Source organism: Orcinus orca, chromosome 14 (genome assembly GCF_937001465.1).
Source record: "Orcinus orca chromosome 14, mOrcOrc1.1, whole genome shotgun sequence".
NCBI classification, from domain to species: domain Eukaryota; kingdom Metazoa; phylum Chordata; class Mammalia; order Artiodactyla; family Delphinidae; genus Orcinus; species Orcinus orca.
In genome coordinates, this window is record NC_064572.1 from 48,523,886 (window position 1) to 48,540,854 (window position 16,969).

Consider the following 16,969-nt stretch of genomic DNA (forward strand, 5'->3'; position numbering starts at 1 on the left):
CATTTCTACATGATAAGAAAATGTTAAAATAGAGGAAAATACTTTAAGTCAGTCTGGGCCATGCATGTCTTTTCCGTTTGTTTATATCTTCCTGGAGTCCTCAAAAATACCTGTGCTCAGAAATATTGGCTTATTTAGTCAATTCTGTCAATTCTCATCTTTATACTGGGGGCGTGGGGTGACAAAGACTACTGAGAACTTTTCCTGACACAAATACTCCCTTGTAGAAAAAATTGGGGCCAGCAAAATTTATGAACCAAAGTTTAAAATGAGAAGCCTAGAAGACCTAAAATGTTGCCATCAAGTAAGAATAATTAAAAGGATGTACTGATAGTCCTAAGAGGTTTCAAAGGTCTTTAAAATTAATACGGAAGTCTGTAAAACTTTATTTTTTCTATTGTATATTCTGCGTGTAGAATATTTTTACTGGAGCTTTCTGTCTTCTCCCCATGTCCAGGTTTATATGCAATTTTAGTTTTCTTTAAAAAATTGCATTCCTCTGTTATTTTGCATATATCTTCCTAACCACCATATTTTTTTTCAAGGAGATTTTCATGGCGTCTTTGTTTTTCCTTTTTCCTTTTGGTAAGCATATGCATCTTGACTGTAAAATGTACATATGCCATTGTACGGTAATGGGGGAGGCTCTGCTGTATTAAATAGAAATGCATTGCCCTTTATTCTCAGGAGTAACCTGGTATAGTTCATTTGTTTCCTTTCTGTGGCATATGCATTGCCATGCAAATTGTTAAATTAGTTTTTTAGCTGCTTGTTATTTTTCTTGTATACACTTATACCTTTATTATAGTGATCCATATTGATTTCAACTTCTGTGCATTTCTTTCCCATTCTTTTTATTTCTCCTTTTAGATAGGACAGTCTGACATCTTCAGTATATGTGGATAGACACTGCATTATAGGTGTACTCTTAAGATAAGTTTCATGTGATTTAATATGTTAAACTCTGTACTGCCTTGATTCCTGGAGTAATTGAAAATCAGCATTTGTTTTTAATGCAACCAACATTGTACAGGATAGTAAAGAGAATCCCGAAGTCCTGAAATAATAGGCATTGGTGCCGTCTATATAGTAAACTTGGAGAGAATATGAAGTAAATAGAGGATTGGATTTAAAACAATCTGTTGTAATTGAAATGAGATGATTAGTCAAATTTGTGATTTTTCTTTCCATTTAGAAGTATTTAGAATTACTTTATTCACTCTTAGAATTAATATTTAAGTCATTACTCTGGGTTTATCAATATGATGCATATTTTATTATAAATATATTAAGCATATTCATTGATACACACTGGGGTTAAATGTAAAATGTGGGATCTAGAATGTGATTGCATAAGATTATGAAATCAAATCTGGTGAATAAATTAACCATTCTGTTTAATTTCACAACCATTTGTGTGTGGTGTGTGTGTGGTACGCGGACCTCTCACCATTGTGGCCTCTCCCGTTGCGGAGCACAGGCTCCGGACGCGCAGGCTCAGCGGCCATGGTTCACGGGCCCAGCTGCTCCGCGGCATGTGGGATCCTCCTGGACGAGGGCACGAACCCGCGTCCCCTGCATCGGCGGGCGGACTTGTGAGCCCCATTCTTTGATAAATAGGGGATTATTTTGTGGGTACAAACTAGTCATATAACACAAATCTTCCCTGGACATGGAAGAAAAATATTTTTAAAGAATGAATATGCAACTTGGAAATGCAGAAATCTTGATCCATCTTATATAAGTGAGCAATTCATTACAAAGGTTTATGTTAATATACAGCAAAATATGACTCACTCTCTGATTTTGCTGAGCTTAGTTTTTGTGAAAAAAGCAGCTTGTGTTTGATTCCTGATGAGTGAGGATGGTAGGAGCAGCCTAGCCAGATCCTTACATCACCTTTGGAATTATGTATCTTTTTTTTAATTTTAATTTTTTTAGGTTAAAAACTATATTTTGTTCTTTTAAAATAGTTGCCTTTAGTTGTCTTTTTTTTCTTCCTTGATGTCTTTACTGAGTGTAACAATAGTGTGTCTTATAAGAGGGCAAAGTCATAAAGTACTTGGAAGAAAATGTGCAGCCAGTAAGTCACGGGAGAAGCGGAGATGAGTCAAACCAGCGTGAAGCAGTTTCTGATTGCCGCTGTTGATAACGTTAAGGAAAGTTTATTTATGAGGAATTTGTGGAAAAAATGATTTGAGGCAAATTCCTCAAAGTTAATAGGGTTGATTTGTAAATCAGTACTTAAAAATCTTATCTGAGGCATTTTCTGTACTTTACACCCCTAAATCTCATTATTCTTTCTCAGCATGAAGTAGGTAGTAACATACCATCTACTGATGCTAAGGTAATCAAAGGTTTTTCCTGCTTTGTTGCTTCATTTTTAAAAGCATTTTTATAGGGCTTCCCTGGTGGCACAGTGGTTGGGAGTACGCCTGCCGATGCAGGGGACACGGGTTCATGCCCCTGTCTGGGAAGATCCCACGTGCCGCAGAGCAGCTGGGCCCGTGAGCCATGGCCGCTGAGCCTGCGTGTCCGGAGCCTGTGCTCCGCAACGGGAGAGGCCACAACAGTGAGAGGCCCGCGTACCGCAAAAAAACAAACAAAAATTTTTATATAATTTTTAAAGGTTATACTCCATTTACAGTTATTATAAAATATTGGCTATATTTCCTGTTAAACCATTGTCTTTTTTAAAAAATAACTTCTCTCCTTTGTTGGATGTTCTCCTTAAGGAGTTGACCAAGGAAGCAGGTTTACGAATTAGGCGTTCTGAGGTATTACTTATCTAACATATCTTGATGCTACTTTCACCCTTGAGGGTAGATTGCCTGTAATAAAATTCTGAAGTGAAAATAATTTTCCCCTCAAATTTTGAAGTCATTTTGTTGTCTCATAGGTGCTTGTTGTGATAAACAAATTTAATTCTTAATGATTTCTGGCTTTTATACTTTGTATGAAAATCCTTACCAATTTTACCCTTAACAATGCTCTAAGAAGATACGGCATAATTTCTTAGCCATTTTGTTTAATATCATAATTATGTCATTGGTTCATATTATTTATTGCATTTGACACTTAGTTGCCTTTTGAACTGAAATATTACACCTGCAGTTCTAGGAAGTTTCCTTTATTATTTCTGTAATTTTAAGACTTCCATTTATCTTCTATTTTAGTTAGCAGTTGCTATGTAGCTGCTGCATCTTAAACAGCATATTAAAGCAATGTTCATTTATCTTTTCTCACCTCTCTGCTTTCCTACTGTGGCTTGACTGACTTGATATGGCTTAGCTGAATGGCTCTGCTTTATACGTAACAGGTCTGTGAGTTAGCTACTGTGACTGTGTCTCTGAGTAGCGGGCTAGCTAGGTGTGTTCCTCACATAGCAATGGCAGATAAACAAGCAGGCTTAGAACCAGCACACTTTAATTTCCACCCTGTAACAGTGGAAGAGAATTGTACTTTGCCCATGGTGAGACCATAGCAAATCTGTGCATGTGGAGGACTAAAGAATCGGGGCCAATAATGCCACCCACCATACTTTGGAAATCATATACATTGGATCTTGTATCTCCTCCCTGATTGTTTACCCCTCCACCTTTTTTCCATTATGCTACATGTTGGGAGATTCCTTTTGCTTTTCTCTTTTAACCCTTCAATTGAGTTTTTCTATCATTTTTAAAAAAAATTCTCAAGAATGCTTTCTTCTGTGAATATTTTTGTGGGATCTTGTTTTATGAAATTTTTGTCTCTGAAAATGTTAATTGTGTGTCTATACATATATATTTTGAGGTATGTGTGTGTAATACATATATTTTTTTGTGTTACTCTTGCTCTTGAACATGACTATTTCTTCAGGGTTTCTTTTTTCTGTTTCTGTTGGTGTGGATGTTACCTGTCTTTCATGTTAGAGGTCGTAAGTATCTTGTGATGGTCATTAATTCATTTGCATTTAAGATTGAAAGAAAAAATGTTAATATACACCCTACATATAGATATGGTTGCCTGCTGGTGCGTGTCTGGCAGAGATGAATCCTCTAATTTTCTGTTTGCAGGTAAAAGTTGACTACCAGCATTCTAGGTGGTATGGAATGGAAGGAGTGTTTGGCATCCCATTGTTCAACATAAATTCAGTTAAACCTCTTACTTCTAATATGTCCCCTCTGTTGAGTCTGGCAGGCCTCAAGTTCAAGTATTCTCTGATTCAGTTGTTTTTCCAAAAAATAACTTAGATCTTCTCTTAAGGTGGAAGAGGGTTTTATAACAGCTTAGAGTAGATCAAATAATTATGAAGTCCCAAATACAAAGTTGCACTGGACGTTTCCTGTTTTCAGGCCCAGCTCCACATCCTGTAATTTGGAGCATATCACATCTTCATTTGTGAAGTCCTTGGCATTTTGATGTATTTTTAGTACTTATCACAAGAATACAGTCTTATTTCAGCTGTTCTGTAGATTTATATTTCTGTGTCTATTTTATGTGATTGTGACTTTGGTATATAAGTAAGTACTATTAATATCTCTATTTTATTTTTTTTAACATTTTTATTGGGGTATAATTGCTTTACAATGGTGTGTTAGTTTCTGCTTTATAACAAAGTGAATCCGTTATACATACACATATGTTCCCATATCTCTTCCCTCTTGCGTCTCTCCCTCCCTCCCTCCCACCCTCCCTATCCCACCCCTGTAGGTGGTCACAAAGCACCGAGCTGATCTCCCTGTGCTATGTGGCTGCTTCCCACTAGCTATCTACCTTACGTTTGGTAGTGTATATATGTCCATGCCTCTCTCTCGCTTTGTCACAGCTCACCTTCCCCCTCCCCATATATCTCTATTTTAAAGATGAATGAACAGAGATTCAGAAAGATTGCATAACTTGCCCTTGTGTCTCAAGCAAAGATAAAACTGAGACCTGATTCACATTTCCTTTTCTGGTGAGAGAAAGGGATTGAATGTTTTTTTTCTCTGGTTGGGAACTCCCTCCCTTTTACTCACTGTAATTTAGGTAATTCTCCACGGAGGCAGAAAAGAAGCAAGAAAATCAAGGTGTTCAGACACCAGTCTAGAAACTTAAACAGACTTCTCTGCCTCATTAAGCAAACATTGAGGAAAAATAGAGAAAAAACAAGCCATTGACACCGACATTTCTATGTTCATAATTTCGACATATTTTCCAACTCAGACATTCCAATAGGTGTGATTGGGACTTTAAATATGAATGAAGCTGTCAAAAAAGAGGGAAAAATTAATCTTTCTTTTTTTTTTTACTTTTCTGTCTCCATTAAATGCTATGCATTCTTGCCTATGATACAACTATAGAATATTGAAATTTTAAACCTCTCCAGCTTATTTTTCCTCTTCATCAGCCATAGGATGGACATGTGTTTAAACATCATTTGGTATAGATATGAATGTTCTTGAGTATTTTCAACTAAATTTCCAACTGATACGTTATTCAACAGTTTGCCAATTTTAAACAAATTGATAGAAGAGGACTGCCCCATTTAATGTTCAAATCTCCAGCCAAATGAGAGACAAATCATGGAAAATATTCAGAACATTTCCATTTTCTTCACGATAACAGTGCTGGATTTTAGATTCCCTCTTTCTGTTTTGGGAAGAGAATCTAATTTCAATAAACTTTGGCAATTTCTGTGTTTTACTTTAACCAACCCAAAGGAAATGTTTTATTTTTTTTTTAATTTTACTTGAATTAAATACCAATTAATGATTTTTTCTCTTTCAGTATGTAATTAATGTGTTAAAACATCCCACAACACAATTATTTGTTCTTGATCCAAAGGTGAAAATTCCTAATTATTAAAATTAATGAATCAAATTAATTTACATTCAACCAAGTTAAGGAGTTCAGGTTTGATATTAATTTCTTTTTAAATGGTTGTTAGAATTCAACCATGAAGCCATCTGTTCCTGGACTTTTCTTTGTCAGGAAGTTCTTGATTACTGATTCAATCTTCTTAATAAAAGTTGGTTTGTTCAGATTTCTAGTTCTTTGATTCAGTCTTGGCTGTTTGTATGATTCTAGGAATTTATCCCTTTCAGGTTATCCAATTTCTTGGCATATAATTGTTCATAGTAGTCTCTTATAATCCTTTGTATTCATGCGGTTTCAGTTATAATGTCTCCTCTTGAATTTACAATTTTATTAATTTGAGTCCACTCTTGGGTAAATCTAGCTAAAGGTTTGTCTTTTATCTTTTGACTAAAACTGAATTAAATTAAAAACTAAGAACACTAGAATATCCCCAAATATTTAGAAACTAATGACAAACCTTCTATTTTAAATTTACTTTTTATTGAAGTATAGTTGATTTACAATGTTGTGTTAACTTCTGCACAACAAAGTGATTCAGTTATACATATATATATATTTATATACATTCTCTTTTATATCTTTTCCATTATGGTGTATCATAGGATATTGAATGTACATCTCTGTGCTATACAGTAGGACCTTGTTGTTTATAGATTCTATATATAATAGCTTACATCTGCTAACTCCATCCTTCCCGCTTGGCAAACACAGGTCTGTTCTCTATGTAATGACAAAATTTCTGACTAATTCTGTGGTCAAAGAAGAAATCAAAAGTTAATTTAGAGATATTTTAAACTGGAAACACTAAAACACAGCATAAAAAAAATAGGGGGCCACTAAAACAATATTTAGGGGGAAATCAATCACACTAAACACGTACACTAAAAGAGATTCCTTGACAAAAACAAACACACAAATGAAAACCAAAAACAAACAAAAAAACAAAACCCACAAACCACATTTTCCAAAGGCCACATTCACTTTGTTTCCTTATTTGGAGATTGTACAAATGTCTCATTAAATATCCTTCATACCTACTTACTTAAGGAAGCCCTTGACAGAAGTTAAGTAAGAAATAATTTGAATTTTTTTGTCATTTTCAGTATGGTATGATTAACAAAATCAGTGAAGTTGAATTTTCTAAAGCAATCTTTTTAAATTAGTTTGACTTGATTAAAAGGCAGTTTGACATAACTTTCAACTACTATATTTTAAAAAGTAGACAAATACCAAAAAACAAAACAAAGCATGAAACTGAATATATATTCAAGATAGATATAGACATATCTATATTTGTCTATTCATACATACCTGTGTATCTATCTTTATCTTAAGTGATGATAAAAAAATCCATCTTATAGAAGAGGAGCATAAAACAGAATGAGTTACTACTTTGGTAAGTTCAAGTATGTGATCAACTTTTAACATAAGTTTGGATGGGTGGGTGGTTACATAAAGTTATGCACAATAGTTATCAGATTTTTCTTTCCTAGATCAAATATAAAACACTGAGAAGAAAATTATATTCAAAAGTAGACAATCTTCTTATGTAAATCATGAATCCTGCCCCAGAAGTCCATTAATCTTTCAAATAAATCATGACCATTTTTACTTTTTTTCCAAAGATGTTTTTTCAGTTTTATTGTATTCTAAACACTATTATGAGGTGCTACTTACAGGAGTTAATAAATCAATGAGAAATGGATGTTTACATAAATTATTATTTAATAATATACCTTTTATTAATCTAGAACAATGTACAAAAGGTATGAGTGTAACTAATACTTGTCATTGCAGCAGATCACTAATTATGATGACCTAATCAAGATCTTTGCATTTTTTTTCTTGTAGTATCAGTAATGCTAGGTAACATTTTGTGTCATTGCAGTTTTAGTGTTTTAATCTAATTTCAATTTGAAGAAATTTTCCTCTTCTGTATTAGGAAGTGGAATTGTCAATAAGGTTTTAAAAATAATACCTAGATTCAAAAAATACATATTTTAGGGCTTCCCTGGTGGCGCAGTGGTTGAGAGTCCGCCTGCCGATGCAGGGGACACGGGTTCGTGTCCCGGTCCGGGAAGATCCCACATGCCGCGGAGCAGCTGGGCCCGTGAGCCATGGCCGCTGAGCCTGCGCATCCGGCGGAGCCTGTGCTCCGCAACAGGAGAGGCCACAACAGTGAGAGGCCCGCGTACCGCAAAACAAACAAACAAAAAACATATTTTATACATGTATAAGTGATAATAGAGTCACATAAGTTATCACAGAAATGTTACAGAAGTAGGTCAATCCTATTACATAAATCAATCTCACGTAGATTTTTCTCTTAAAACAATATTAAGTCTTTTTCACAATTTCTTAATTTTGTCTTTCTAAGCTTTTTCCTACCTTGAGATATGAGTTTTTAAAACATTTTCTCAGATCACTTTAATACTTTCTGCAGTTTCATCTGTATTTTTAAAACTATTTGCAATTTTAGTACTCATTTTTCGCCAGTTGAAAACTGTTATTTATTTCTTTTTCTCTAATGTCACAATCTTTTGAATTTCCCTGTTTACTATTGCAATTATTGTGTTTATTCATATATAAACATGAAACCATAATTAAAACACAAGGCAAAGTACACTAATTGATTATTGGTACATTATTACAGAAGAATATATAGCATTCATTTTATCTAAGAGTAAGATTTGGCAAACTAATTTATTTTCTCCTACATAAGCATTTTCACCACTTAACTGTTTCCTGTATTCTATAATAAAACAGGGCCCAACAGTAGCAGTAGCACCACCCACAGGCCTTCACAGTATTGAGATGCAGTTGTCTTGTGTTTTGAGGACATGTGGCAAGTGACAGATAGCGTTTCTCTGCAGCCTGAAAGTTAGTCAACAGAGTGGATGCTTGGAGTTAGGGGTTGCATTGTGCCAGCAGTGAGAATCAGACAGAGACACCCTGAGCTATTGAATTTGTGTTTTAGTAGATTTGTAATACCTGAGACCTTTCATTGCGCAAAAGCCACTTTTGCAAGGTCTAAGAGCTGTACCAGCCATTGGCCAACTTCCAACTTCTAATCTTGATTGGGGTAGGGGAAATAGGGAAAGGTATTAAAAAGGGTACAAACCATCAGTTATGAGATGAATAAGATCTGAGAATCTAACATGTAACATGGTGACAACAGTTAATAACTGTATAATTGATAACACTGAAAATTGCTCAGAATACAACTCAAATGTTCTCAAATACATACATAAAAAGTAAATATGTGAGGTGATGGATGGGTTAACTCAATGGGGGGAATCATTTCACAGTGTATATGTAAATCAAATCATCATGCTGTATACTTTAAGTATCTTAACATTTTATTTGTCAGTTATACTTCAGTAAAGTTGGGAAAAAAGACAAACCAGGTTGGGTCTCAGGATACCCACTAACATCATGAGAGTAGACAGTGCAATGCCTCAAATTCACCTCAAAGAGTGATCAAATCTACCCCAAACATACCCATAGCAACCACATCACATAATAAACTTATCTGTCTTAAAAAGGGGCAGCTGTTTGTCACTTTTAGTGTTCCTCTGGGGAATTCCATTGTCTTCTCATACCTTTGCTGTGGATGTTTGTTTGTTTTATAATACATAACATCTCTCAGTAAGCCCCATAAGAAAATAACCCCATGCAAAATAGATCTGGACAAAAAAGTTTAAAAGATTAGTTTTTCCACATGTAGTTATATCTTAACAACTCTGTTGTATGACTACCAGAAATCATCATGGGTCATAAAGGCTTTTGAGAAAGAGGACTAAAGTACAAGCTGATGCTGCTCATAACCTGGTAAAGCTCCTTCCTTTTCTATTTAAAAACCACATTTTAAAAAACATACTCTTCCCAAAACTGTTTAAAATAAAGCTAATTTTATCCTTAAAATACAGAGCTACTAGTTTTTAGACTAGAAAATCCCTTACATGTGATCTCTTGTTTAATTAAAACCTTACTATCTGTCCAGCTTTGTCTGCCCAATGCACATCAAGGTATAAGTTGCATATTTATTCAGGTTCCTGTAAGATCAGAAAAATTCTAGCCTCTCTAATCCAGTAGGTGGTAAGGCTTCTAGCTTTGAATAGGCCCTCCATTAAAAAGCTTCCATAGAGAAAGCAGTTAACACCATTGGCTCTTAATCAGAGTTGTTCCTTTTGCCTCTATATATCAACTAATTAGCTCTAGAAACAGTGTGCACTTGTCTTGTGGTGCCTGGATGTGTATGTGTTTTTCAGATTTCCCTCCACCATGTATCTCATTCTAGTCTTGAAAAGCATATATGTATACTACATAGTTTCCCCTGTTTTCTATCAGGCAAACTTACCAATTGGCATGTTATTTTATTCACATGACAAGATTCATATGTTCCCTCTGCTTGTAGAACTCTACCTGATACCCTCCAGATATCATCAACTTTATCCTACTACTGGCAGTTCTATCGCTTATTCTTCATCATTCTCCTCAGGGCATTCTCATGGCCCCTCCATTGGTTTCTGGTGTCAGCTGAGCAGTGGAAACGAACAGGAAATTGTAAGCCCAGGGAGTAGTGAGACAGAGTTAGAGCTAGAAAGTTTAGTGTTAGAATTGAGTTTTAAGGTTAGAAATGTAAGAGGATTTCTAAGTAAATTTAGTATGTAAATTAGGGTTGATAAAGAGAATGTATAGACCTAAGAAACCAAGAGGCACAGGTTTTCAGAGTCAATGAAGGCAAAATGGAGTATTTCATAAGCAGGTAAAAGGTCAAAATACCAGTCAACAAAGGATTTAGCAATCCAAAAAAAAAAAAATAGGAAGAGAAATCCAGGAAAAAGGTCTTTGTGCGTATGTATAAGAATAGAGCCATTATTAAGGAAAACATAGGAAGATCCACATAAGTGTTTCTAACATACCCCATATATATAAAACGAAATTGGAGATGAATGCAATCCATGTCCACTTTATCATCTGTGTTCCTTTATTTAAGTTCTGTTTCATTTCCAGAACTGGTTGAGTTGTATAGTTGGAATAGTCAGTGGAATTCAGTGTGAGAAGGGAGTAAAGAGGAAAGAGTTCCTGACATCTTATGATTTATTAGCAAAAAAATATTTTTAGCTTAATCCCACCCCCCATATCCCCTCAGACAAACTGAAATGGTATATATCTGCTAAAAATCTGTAATAGCATTAAAAATACATCTAATTTTGAACAAAAGCAAATATTTAGAGTTTTGGCTTCATCCTCAATTTTGGCATTTAAATCAGCCATACAATACAGTAAGCATCAAAGAAATCACTTTTTATCAAATACAATATAATAGCATTGCTATAGAAGACATTTGAACTTGCTGTTTAAGTAAGTATATCATTTAAAGCGTGTTAATGTTCTTTATTGTCTTCCCTGGGCCCCAGACAAGCATAAAAAATAAAGATTAAAAAATGATTACATAATTTACAGATTTAGGATAGTTTCCAGTGTGACCTTTTTGGGAAATGTAACAAATCCTTTAGGCATCACATTTATGCCTAGGTACAGTTTATAGCTGGGGAGAAATAAGATACATTATAAGTTCTGTGGTCCTCATTTTTAGTAGTCTACATTGTTACAATAGATCCATACTTTATGTTAAATAAAAAGTCTTGACAGTTGCAGCAGCAACATGTTAACTGTCTTTCCTTTGATTTATAGAAATGGATGTAGGCAAAATTGGGAACTATTTGACATTTGTTTTCTTTTAGCTTTCTTTCTCATCTAAAAAAAGTTGTCTTATATGGTTGTTAGGATACTTTTATACACTCAGTTCCCTGCCTCCTTCATTGCCGATTTTCCTCCTCTGACTCCCAGAACAGCATACCACTGAGTTGCTTTTATTTTTATTCCTCTGCCTTTCTGTCCCTAACAAAAACTGATATCAGTAAGCTTCCAGGTTGGAAAAGGTTTGTCAATTTCTTACTGTCACACTGGGGTATATGATGCTAATAATGAATTAAGGTAGGATATTATTTTTAATCCTCAATTAGCTGTGAGACATCTTTTCCAGGAGAAAATTATTACACTTGACCTACAAATTATATCCCAGAGGAGATTATCCTGCTTATATTAAATCATTTCCTACCAATATGACCCATGCCTATATGGAGCAATTCATGGTTTATCATTATTGGAATTTATAGGAATAAAACGTGATGATTTCTCATGTACAACAAAATATGCTGCTTACCCTTTTTTATGTTAGCATCGTACGGAGTTCTCTTTTGTAAAATGTTCTGCTTACTATTCTTCATGATGTCCTTGAATAATTGTAGTTACAAGTTTTTTCTCACTAAATGAGTATTTACTCTGTAGGCTGTAATCGCTAGGTATAGTAACCCACATTTTCTATTTTAAATCACTTTTTTATTTTAAATCATTTTTGTGCACTAATTTTAACCCTCAACATACTGTTTTTATTGTATATTACACTTTCTCCTTGTAAAGCTATCAGATTTGCCAATGCTTTCTATTTTCTTTATTAATAACCAGTCTCAGAAAAATGTTATCCAGTTCCTCTTATGATTCGGCCACAATATATGAGCTACATTGAGCATACTGTGAACAGTTGACTCAAGTAAGTCTACATTACCTTTTCAAGGAAAAAGTAACTGCAAAATGCACCAGCTGATCTTCTGTTACAATTATTTAGCCTTTCACACTAATAGTGTGACTCAAAGTTCTCTAGTATAATGTGCTAGAGGCTAATATTTTCTGTCAAAATCTCTTATCTATATTAACACACTTTACTATCTAATTATTTGAGTTATTGTTTAGCCAGCAATCAAATAAGGTTTATTGTGATTTTTAAAGATGTAATCTTATTCTTTTTTTAATATTTTTAACTAAATTATACATTGACATGATCCAAGTATCCCTAGCAACATCTTAACTCCCTCATTGTGTAACACAATTCAGTATCCAATTATATTATAGTGATTCAATGACAGAAGAATGTATTTCAGTCCCAGATCCATATACTGACAAAATTTATTTAAAATATGTAAGCTCTTTGCTTTCATTGTTCTCACTTATAAAATTGGAGTAAATTTCCCATAGCATTGATGTTAGAAGGTAGAAGTGAAGATAAAACTTACCAGGAAAGAGTTGGACAATATGTAAGTATTTCCTAAAATTAAAAAGAGTAACCCAATTAACTGAATGTGATGATCATCTTGCTTCCTAAATCTTACCTTGATTTTGATTTTGATATTGCACTGTGACTGTATTTAAAGAGTCTGTATTTTATAGGCATGTAATCTATTAAAAAGTTAACATTACCAAAACAACATATGGAATTCTCTCCCCCACATCTTGATAGTCCTTAAGAAGCCTTTACTTCTGGTTTCAGAATTAAGTTTCTTGGTTTTGGTCCTTGGATTTGTGTCTGTTACTCAAGGATATTTTAGAAATGAAATAATAAGTTACTAGAGAATTTTAGAGTTTTAACTTTTCAGCAAGATAAATATGATGTTGCTTATTGTAGATCAAATATCTGTTAAATCAAATGAACAATTACAGGATCTAGTGGAAAGAGCATTTGAGGAGTCTTAGGGCACAAATTCTATTTCAAGCCTTGCTAAAATTAGCTGTGTACAACAATAAGAGGGTGGGTGAATTTTAATTCATCTGTAGAGTTTATTTCAGCAAAAATACATAAAATCAACAAACAAAAATACATATTTTTCAATTTGAAATTTTTTTAGAATAATGGAAGAGGTAATTAAATGTTTTTAATATCAAATTAAGGCATTTGTATAGAATAATATCCAGACTTTCATAAATACCACTCAAATGACCAATTGTTAATTTTTCACATTTTTATCATAATAAAAATATTAACAAAACAGTAGTTGAAATATGGATGTTTCTCTCACTAGTTTCATTAATTAATTTACCAAAATCACAATGTAAGAAAATATCAGAGCCATGTTTTGAATCCAAGAAGTTTGGCCCAGAATCCACGCTCTTAACCAATTCACTCCATCTCTTAATTCATTAGTTTCCTTGTCTTTAAAAGAGGAAGTAGGCTCATAATATTGTCATTAGGATTAAAAGGAGATTTTTTAGCATAGAGCCAAGAACATAATAACTAGTTAATAAATGTTAGTTTTGATTCTTATTATATGTGCTATTTTTTACCCCACACTTAGTTAGATAATCTATTCAGAAGAATAAGTATTTACCCCAAAGTCCATGGCCACTAGTTGACTATGTTCAATAGCTACTCAAGCAATGCGAATCATGGATCATGGCAAATACTTAACATCTAAGACATGCTTCCACATTAAAACTGGATTAGACTGATAGTAATGGGTCAGATCTCAGATGAAAGAGGGGGAAAAATTACACCTTATAAGAAACAGAGAAAACTAGTAAACATGTAATTATTACTCAAACTTAACAGGGTACTGTGGTACTTAACTATGAACACAGATGAAAACCCATCTGTTATATTCTTTGGTAGTATATGGATAGGTCAAAAGTATATATCTCATAAGCCAGGAAATTTGGGTTTTCTTTGTTCATGTGTCTTTTGTTTTTCTTTAATTTTATATGTATATAAGATCATGGATGTTTTCCAAATTTATTGTGGTAATCATTTCACAATATAAGTAAGTCAAATCATTATGCTGTACACCTTAAACTTATACAATGCTGTATGTTAATTGCATCTCAATAAAAAGAAAAAAAAAGATACACCAACCCTAGCCCCTAGCTATCACTGATTTGTTTTTATTCTCATAAAATGTCATCGAAATAGAAAACATATAGTATATAACCCTTTAAATCTAGTTTATTTTACAAAGCATAATCTTCTGAGTTAAAAAAAAATTTATTGGAGTATAGTTGATTTACAATGTTGTGCTAGCTTCAGGTGTACAGCAAAGTGAATCAGCCATACGTATACATATATCCACTCTTTCTTTTTTTTAGATTCTTTTCCCATATAGGCTATTACAGAGTATTCAGTAGAGTTTCCTGTACTATACAGTGGGTTCTTATTAGTTTTCTGTCTTATATATAGCAGTGTGTATATGTCAGTCCTAATCTCCCAATTTATCCCTCCCCTCCTTTCTCCCTTGGTAACCATAAGTTTATTTTATACATCTGTGACTTCTGTTTTGCAAATAAGTTCATTTGTATCTTATTTTTTTTATATTCCGCATACATGTGCTTCTGTGTCTGACTTACTTCACTCAGCATGACAATCTCTAGGTCCATCCATGTTGCTGCAAATGGCATCATTCTGTTACTTTCTATGGTTGAGGAATACTCCATTGTATATTTGTATCACATGTTATCCATCCCTTCCTCTGTTGATGGACATTTAGGCCACCTCCATGTCCTGGCTACTGCAAATAGTGGTGCAATGAAAATTCACACCTAGGGACATATGTCTTTTATATATTAACCATTCTGCTGTGGTTTTATTTTTCATTTTCCTGATGAGTAAAGGTATTGAGAACCTTTCTATACATTTCATTTGTATATCTTCTTTTGTTGAATACCTCTTGGAGCTTTTGCTCGTTGAAAGTGTTCTTTATTTTTTATTTGTAGGATTTTATTATGCATTCAGGGAATGAGTCCCTGGTCAGATATATCAACTACAAAAATATATTCCATTCTATGGCTTTTCCTTTTCGGTCTTAATGGTAAATTAATTTTAATGTAGTCAAATGTATTAGATTTTTTAAAATCTTTAGAGTAAAACTTTTTGTGTCTTGTTTAACAAAATCTTTAACACCAAAGTCATAGTTATTCCACCTTTTTAAAAATCTTTAAATACTTTATAGTTTTTCTTCATTTAAATCAATAATCATCTGGGACACCTCATTGTATATGGTGGAAGGAGGGCGTCATGACTCATTTTTCCCATATGGACATCTAATTGATCCAGATAAATCCAGTTTATCTACAGTAGATTCAAGCAATCTGATTAAAATACCAGAATCTGTGTATATGTGTTCATATGTGTGTGCACAAATGCATGGGAGGGATTGACAATTTATATAAAAATAACCTTGGCCATTTTTGGCCTTTTTTTATCTTTTAAAAGAGGAAAAAACACAGAATTCTTATACCTTATGTTTTGATAACTGTTAGAAGTCTAGTAATTAAGACACTATGTTGTTAGCAGAAGACCGTGGAACAGAGTACATAAATGGCTCTACATTTGTCAGGTTACCATATTCATGAAAAGGTGGCATCACTTTGTATAGGAGAAGAAAAGGTTTTTTTCAATAAATGGTAACTTTTGAAGTGACATTAGGAATTATACCTCATCTCCCAGTTATATACTCTATTTCAGTCTTTGCTAATACCTGTTATTTTAAATTTTAATGTTTATATTTCATTTATTTAAGTTAGCTCCTATGTTTAGTAGACAAATCACGTAATTCTAAATGAATTAACATGATCTTGAGTACTAGTACCATATCTTATAATTTATTTTGTAGATTGTACTTAGTAGGAGCCAAATAAATACGTGTTATTCAATGTGAAGATTATTTGCTACCTTATGTTAGAAGTAAAAAAAAAAAATGAGACAGCTGGTGATGAAGAATTGGTTATTTTAATTTTAGAATGACTTTTTTATTAGAGTGTTTTCCTATGTTAAAGAAAAAATGCTGATTTTTACTACTGGGAAATAGAAAAATGTTTTAGGAATAAATGCTATTAAAAAGTGGTGAGATCTGTAAACATGTCTGAATAACAATCTTAAGAAATTTCCACTAAAAAAATATTGATTCACTCTCAGTAGGAGGGATAGAGACAAGTATTTGTAGTCTAAATATCTATCAATGAAGAAGCACTTCTGAAATGGTGCACTAGGGACCTCCAAAAATCTTCTAAGAAAGCATTGTTTTAGAAAATCAAAACCATCAGAACCAGGTTTTCCAGAATTCTGAAATTAACCAAAGGCCTAAAACAATCTGAGGAAAGTTTATTCAAAAAACCTAAATCAAACCAAAACAAATTACAACAAAAATCCAGCTGAATCCTGATAAGAATAGTTGGCTTTACAGTATTTTAACTTGCCCTATCCCCATCCATATTTTTAACTCTGTGGTAGCCTTGAAAAATC